This window comes from Orycteropus afer, unplaced genomic scaffold, assembly GCF_000298275.1.
Source record: "Orycteropus afer afer isolate SDZICR_OR568_19922 unplaced genomic scaffold, OryAfe1.0 scaffold00010, whole genome shotgun sequence".
NCBI lineage: Eukaryota > Metazoa > Chordata > Mammalia > Tubulidentata > Orycteropodidae > Orycteropus > Orycteropus afer.
The window spans coordinates 16,367,755-16,374,840 of NW_006921597.1; the positions used below are offsets into that span (position 1 = coordinate 16,367,755).

At 34.2% G+C, this 7,086-nt stretch overlaps 1 protein-coding gene across 1 annotated transcript in view; it reads right to left on the reverse strand.

The window, feature by feature from the left end:
* Positions 1 to 5,832, reverse strand: part of RAP1A (RAP1A, member of RAS oncogene family) — an 18,521-nt gene extending 12,689 nt beyond the window's left edge. Inside the window, exon 1 of the mRNA XM_042781938.1 lies at positions 5,770 to 5,832. The gene's annotated coding sequence lies outside the window, so the exon portion shown is untranslated. The remainder of the gene's footprint in view (positions 1 to 5,769) is intronic.
* Positions 5,833 to 7,086: the final 1,254 nt, after the last annotated feature.

The following is a 7,086-nucleotide window of genomic DNA, read 5'->3' on the forward strand; positions in this document are numbered from 1 at the left end:
AAAGATTTTGGTATGTTATGTTTTCATTCTCATTTGATTCAAGGAATTTTTAAATTTCATTTTATAATGAATCTCCAATATAATATTATTGGAGATCACAATGCTATAAAATTAGAGATCAACAATAAGAAGATCAATGGAAAAAAGAGCAGACACATGGGAACTGAATAACATCCTTCTTGAAAATGACTGGATAATAGAAGAAATAAAAAATGAAATAAAAAAATTCCTTGAATAAGTGCATACATCAAAAAAGAAGAGCCAAAATCAACAACTTAACCCCACATTTCCTAAAATAAGAAAAAGAGCCAAAATCAACATCTTAACCCAGTATCTCCAAAAATTAGAAAAAGAGCAGCCAAAAAAACAACAACAACAACAAAAAAAAACCCTACAGTCACTAGAAGAAAAGAAATAGTAAAGATTTGAGCAGAAATAAATGAAACAGAAAATAGAAAGACAGTAAGACAACAGAAAAAAACCCAACAAGACTAGAAGTTGGTTATTTGAAAAGATTAATAAAATTGACCAACCACTGGCAAATTAAACAAAAGAAAAGAAAAGAAGGAAATACAAAAAACATAAGAAACAAACCAGGCAATGCCACAACAGAACCAATTGAAATTAAAAGGATAACATCAGAATACTATGAACAACTATCCTCCAACAAATTTGAAAATCTAGAAGAAATGGACAGATTTCTAGAAACATACTACTTACCTACAGTAACAGAGACTGAGGTGGAAAATGTGAACAGAGACCCATAACAAAAGAAGAAATCCAACTGATCATAAAAAAAATTACCAAGAAAACAAACCTTGGGCCAGATACTTTCACTGGAGAATTCTATGGAACGTTGAGGCAAGAACTGACACCAATCCCACTCAAACTATTCCACAACAGAGAAGAAGCAAGCATAACCTTGATATCAAAACCAGGCAAAGACATAACTCAAAAGGGAAACTACAGACTAATAACCCTCATGAATATAGATGCAAAAATCTTCAACAAAATCCTAGCCAACAGACTCCAACAACATATCCAAAAAATAATACATTATGACCAAGTGGGTTTCATACCAGGTAAATAAGGATGGTTCGACATTAGAAAATCAACATCATCTACTACATTAATAAAACAAAGGAAACAAAACCACATGATCATATCAATCAATGCAGAAAAGGCATTTGAAAAAACCCAACACCCATTCCTGATAAAAACTCTGCAAAATAGGAATAGCAGGGAAATTCTTAACATAATAAAGGGCTTATATACAAAACCAACAGCCAACATTATTCTCAATGGAGAGAGACTGAAACCATTCCCCTTGCAAACAGGAACCAGATAAGGATGTCATCTATAACCACTTCTATTCAACACTGTATTGGAAGTCCAAGCCAGGGCAATAAGGCAAGAAAGGGAAATCAAAGGCATCCAAATTGTTAAGGAAGAAGTTAAGCTTCTATTTGCTTATATGATTCTATTCACAGAAAACCCAAGAGACTCAGCAAAAAAAACCTACTGGAACTAATTGAGAGATTTAGCATCGTGGCAGGATATAAGATCAACATCCAACAATCAGTTGGATTCCTCTACACCAGCAAAGAGAAAAGGAAATAAGAAAATCAATACCATTTACAATTGTTGTTGTTATGTGCAATAACTACCAAAAAAAAAAAAAAAAAAAAAAGATACTTGGGAATAAATCTACCAGGGACACAAAAAGCCAGTACAAAGAAAACTACAAAACACTATTTCAAGAAATCTACGTAAATGGAAGAACATACCATGCTCGTGGATAGGAAGACTGAACATTGTGGAAATGTCAATACCAGCCAAAGCAATCTATACATTCAATGCAATCCCAATCCAGATCCCATCAACATTCTTTAAGGATATGGAAAAACCAATCATTACTTTTATATGGAAAGAAAAGAGACCTCAGATAAGCAAAGCACTACTGAAGAAGAAGAACAAAGTAGGAGGTCTCACACTGTTGGATCTCAAAACCTACTATACAGACACAGTAGTCAAACCAGCCTGGTAATGGTACGACAGACACATAGACCAGTGGAACAGAATTGAGAACCCAGAAATAGATCCTATGACCTGTGGTCAGCTGGTTTTTGACAAAGGGCTGAAATCCATTACATGGGGAAGAGACAGTCTCTTTTACAAATGGTGTTGGCAAAACTGGATATCCATTTGCAGAAAAATGAAACAAGATCTATATCTCACACCATACACAAAAACTAACTCCAGATGAATCAAAGACTTAAATGTGAAATCTAAAACTATGAAGTTCCTCAAGGAAAAAATAGGGGCAAATTTAGGGGCTCTAATTTATGGCATAAATAGACTATCAAGCATACCCCAAAATATACAAACAGCAGAAGATAAACTAGATGAATAGGACCTTCTAAAAATTAAATTTTTATGTTCTTCAAATGACTTCTCCAAAAGAGTAAAAAGAAAACCTACAGATTGGGAAAAAAATATTCAGCAATGACATCTTTGACAAGGGACTTATCTCTAAAATTTATAGAAAATTCCAACACCTCAACAACAAAAAGACATACGATCCAATTAAAAAATGGGCATGAATAGACACTTCACCAAAGAGGATATTCAGGGTGCCAACAAACACGTGAAGAAATTTTCACAATCATTAGCCATTAGAGAGATGGCAAATCAAAACAAAAATGAAATACCATCTCACCCCAGCATTAACAGTAAAGTTCAACAAGACAGAAAATAACAAATGCTGGCGAAGATGTGGAGAGATTAGGACTCTCATACACTGCTGTTGGGACTGTAAAGGGATACAACCAGTGTGGAAAGCAGTATGACGATTCCTTAAAAAGTTGGAATTATAAATATCATTTGATCCAGCAATCCCATTACTAGATATATAGTGTAAAGAAGTGAGAGCCAGAACAAGGACAGATATATGCACACTCATGTTCACTACAGCACTATTTACAAAAGCAAAAAGATGAAAACAACCTAGGTGCTCATCATCAGAAGAATGGATAACCAAACTATGGTACATACACACAATGCAATACTATGCAACACTAATGAATAATGTAGAATCTACAAAATGCTGCATAACATGGATAACTTGGAGGACATTATGCTGAGTGAAATAAGTCAATCACAAAAGGACAAATATTGTATTAGTTCATTATTGTAAAAAGTCAAGGAAAGGTTTATATATGGAAGGAAACTTTCTTTGTTGGTTACCAGGGGTAGGAGGGGAGGGGAGGGGAGGGAACACTGCAAAAATAATAATAATAAATAATAATAAAAAAATAAAATAAATGTCTTGCTAGTTGGAAAAAATTAAATAAATGGGAGGTCACAAGCACATGCTATTAAAATTATTGCAGCCAGACTATTAATGTAGTATGTAGATATTTTCTGACCACAGTAAGCACTGAGATAATGATCCTTATTTGTTATTATTAGAAAGTAAATGGTCAACCAGTAGAACTAGATCTGGCTTAGCTACCACTACTAAATTCTGATCAGGGTCCCAGCAAATGGACCCTTACAGAATAGGAGAAAAGTGTAGAACAGAACTCAAAGTTCTTAAAAAGTCCAGACTTACTGGACTTTGGTAAAAATAAGAAGACTCCTCGAGATCACTGCCCTGAGATACAATTCAAACCTGAAACTGAAATTATCCCTTGAGGTCACCTGTCAGCTTGGATAATGGATGGTAGATCACAAAATAAAGAATATCACTCATGAGTAACAAGCTTCTTAAAAAAAAAAAAAAAAAATCAACTACAGGAAAACAAATGGTCAAAAATTATTCTAAAGCAAAGATGAGAAGGTAAGAGGTCAGGGAAACTTGTTGTTGTTGTTATGTGCCGTCGAGTCGACCCCGACTCATAGCGACCCCTCCTTGGGTTTCCGAGGCAGTATCACTACGGAAGTAGGATTGCCCAACCTTCCTTCCGAGGAGTGGCTGGTGGATTTGAACCGCCAGCCATCTGGTTAGCAGGCAAGTGACTTAGCCACTATGCTACCAGAGGGAAACTAGAGTACTGGAAATGGTACAAGCAGAATGGAATGAATGAGAATGATGACACCTTGTGGAAAAAAAACAATTATCACTGAATAATCTGTGTAGAAATTGTTAAATGGGAACCTAATGTGCTGTGTAAACTATCATCTTAAACACATTTTTCAAAAAAAGAAGAAATGGTCATATTCTGGAATTTAAGAGAAACTGAGTTCTAATAGAGGAAAAAAATGTGCATAAATGTATGTATTTACCTTATCTTCAGAGAAAACAAAGCACAAATGTATTAAAGACCTCAAAATGCAGAAAAGAAGATTTTGAAGTAGAGATAATTTTGTCAACTTACCATGTTCATGATGTTTATATTTGACTAAAATTATCCCCAAAATTGAACACATAAGAGAATTTAAATTTAAGAAATAAAAGGAACACAGAAATGCTAAAATAAATAGCACTTACTGAGTTTCTGTTATGGAGAGATGGGATTCTAAGAGATGGATAGTGATTGATGATTGCTGTACAACATGGTGGCTATAATAAGGTCCCCAAAGTATACCTTCAGATATGGTTAAAACGGCAAAGTTTTGATTATACACATTTTACCACAATAAAATAAATAAACAGTACTAGTTCAGAGAGTCCTCAAATTTAAGAAAAAGGCACCTTCTTTGATAAAGCACTGTGCAAAGGGTGAAATTTGATACAATGAACTTCATTTTCCCAGTATCTTTACACAAGAAGAAAAGGTTGGCCCCCAAAAATGCCAGCTATCAACTCTGTGGAAAATATTTATAAAGAAGGAATTAAGGAAAGGTTAGTTATTTAGCATTCTAGCTACAGATCTCCATAGTTATGGCGTTAGCTAGTAATTCATTTTGGTCTTTCAAATATAAGTATCTTTTAAATATAAGTCTATTAACCTGATGACTATTTTAAACTCTTGTTTTCTGTGCCAGATCAGGGATTGGTAAGGTACCACAGTGGTGGTACCACAAACTCATTGCCTCAGTACATAATTACAGGATAGGTGTGGGAGACTGTAAACTCTGTGGTCTGGAGTTTTCAATGTGTACAGAGCAGAGTTTTGTATCCAATTTGTGGATGGTAAAACTGCTTTGCCAGTATGGCTTGATGAACTTAATTCAACAAAAGTCACAACACTCTTAAAGGTAAATCCTATAAACATCTTAAAAAAAAAAAAAAGCAATCCTTTCCTATTTATTGAAAGGCAGGTTTAATCTTTTTTTAAAAATTTTCTTCTTGGTATATATTTGGCCTCTAGTCTTTATTACAACACTGTCTTCTTTCCCCTAATATATTTTGGAAATAAAATCATGGAAATTTCCCATAATTCTAGCTAGTCTTATAATTAAACAAAACATTTTTTTTTTTTTTTTGGTCAAGAACTACTAATATTTTTATAGTTTAAAGGTGAAATATCTTTAAAGTAATTACACAACTGAACAAAAATCAAAAGTTTCAGTCGCCAGATTACTTCAAGCATAAAAGTAATCTTAGGAGAATGTGTACATTAAATAACAAGATTACTCATCAGTAACAGAACATGGAGCCCTGTACACTGAAGTAATATTCCATAAGAAACATTTTGCTCTGGTGAAGTTTTTAAAAATAGCTGTTTCTCAAAATACTATTTTTTGAAAAACAAATTCCACGAATCAAGTTTTAAAGGCATAAAGCACCACTTGGAGCATGTGTAATCAAGTTTCACAGCTTACCTTTCGGTAGGAATCTTCTATCGTTGGGTCATATTTTTCAACAAAAATTCCCTGGACAAACTGAACTGTCTGGGGAAAAAAAGCAGAGAAAAGTTAAGGACAAGAAAAATAAAAAACTCTTGAATGTTATTTAACCTCACAAAATTTTAAAGAATAAATGAAATTATCTAAAAACTCTGTGTAAAATGTAAAGTTATCAGTATCATTTCTTAATATAAGGATAGATCCATAACAAAGAATAGACTTATTACGAAAGGAGGTGGTTATGCTAAAAACTGTCAGTCACTAGTCACACTGCTGCTGACATTACACTCTCAATAATTACTATATTGAGTTTTAAAATATAATGAGGACACAAAATAAGAATAGATTCTATTCTAATTTATTAAAAAATTATTAGTTTAATAAACTCCCGTTTCCCCTTTATATATCTAGAGTAACTTTTATCCAACACCCTCCAAGCCGAGAGATAAAAGGTTCCCTCGGCAAAAAATGAAAGTCTTACAACAATCTTTCTAATTATTTGGGGGGGGGGGCAGTGAAGGGAAAGGAAAAGAGTTCAAATTTATTAAATGTCTATTATGTTCTAGGCACTGAGCTAGACACTTTATAATCACATTCAAATTTCATATCCACTCCAGAAGTGTTATTTTTCCCATTTGCCAGCTTCCAATTTCTAAGTCTTATACTTCCCATTGGAAAACACAGCCTACTCATCTTTTTCAGATGTTATCTCTGAGATTTCCGCAAGCAGAGACTAGAAACTAGGTATTCTATCATTTGGTGAATGAAAAGAAGTACAGAAGGCGGTTGTGATAAAGATAGCTTTAAAAAAGGATCGGTTACACGATAGCCTAAAAAGCAAGGGTAAGAATGTGGACTGAGGTCATGTACACTTAAATTATCCAACCAAAAAACCCCACGGCCAATGAGTTGATTCCAACTCATAGACCTCATAGGACAGAGTAGAACTGCTGCATAGGATGTCCAAGGCCATAAATCTTTACAGAAGCTGATTGCCTCATCGTTCTTCTGTGGAGTGGCTGGTGGGTTCAAACTGTGGACCTACTGGTTAGCAGCCAAATGCTTTAACCACTATGCCACCAGAACACCTTTAAAATTATCCAAGGAGTGTTTTTATAACACTTTGTTTTGAGTTCAACAAATTAATGCAAATACAGGTAGTTTCCAGCTTAGGGTATTTAACTCCATGCTATGGTCAGTCTGTTTTTACATCCTACCATCAATAATATATAATACATACTATGTTGCAGTGTACGAGCTCTGGTAGCGTAGTGCCTAAGGCACTTGACTGCT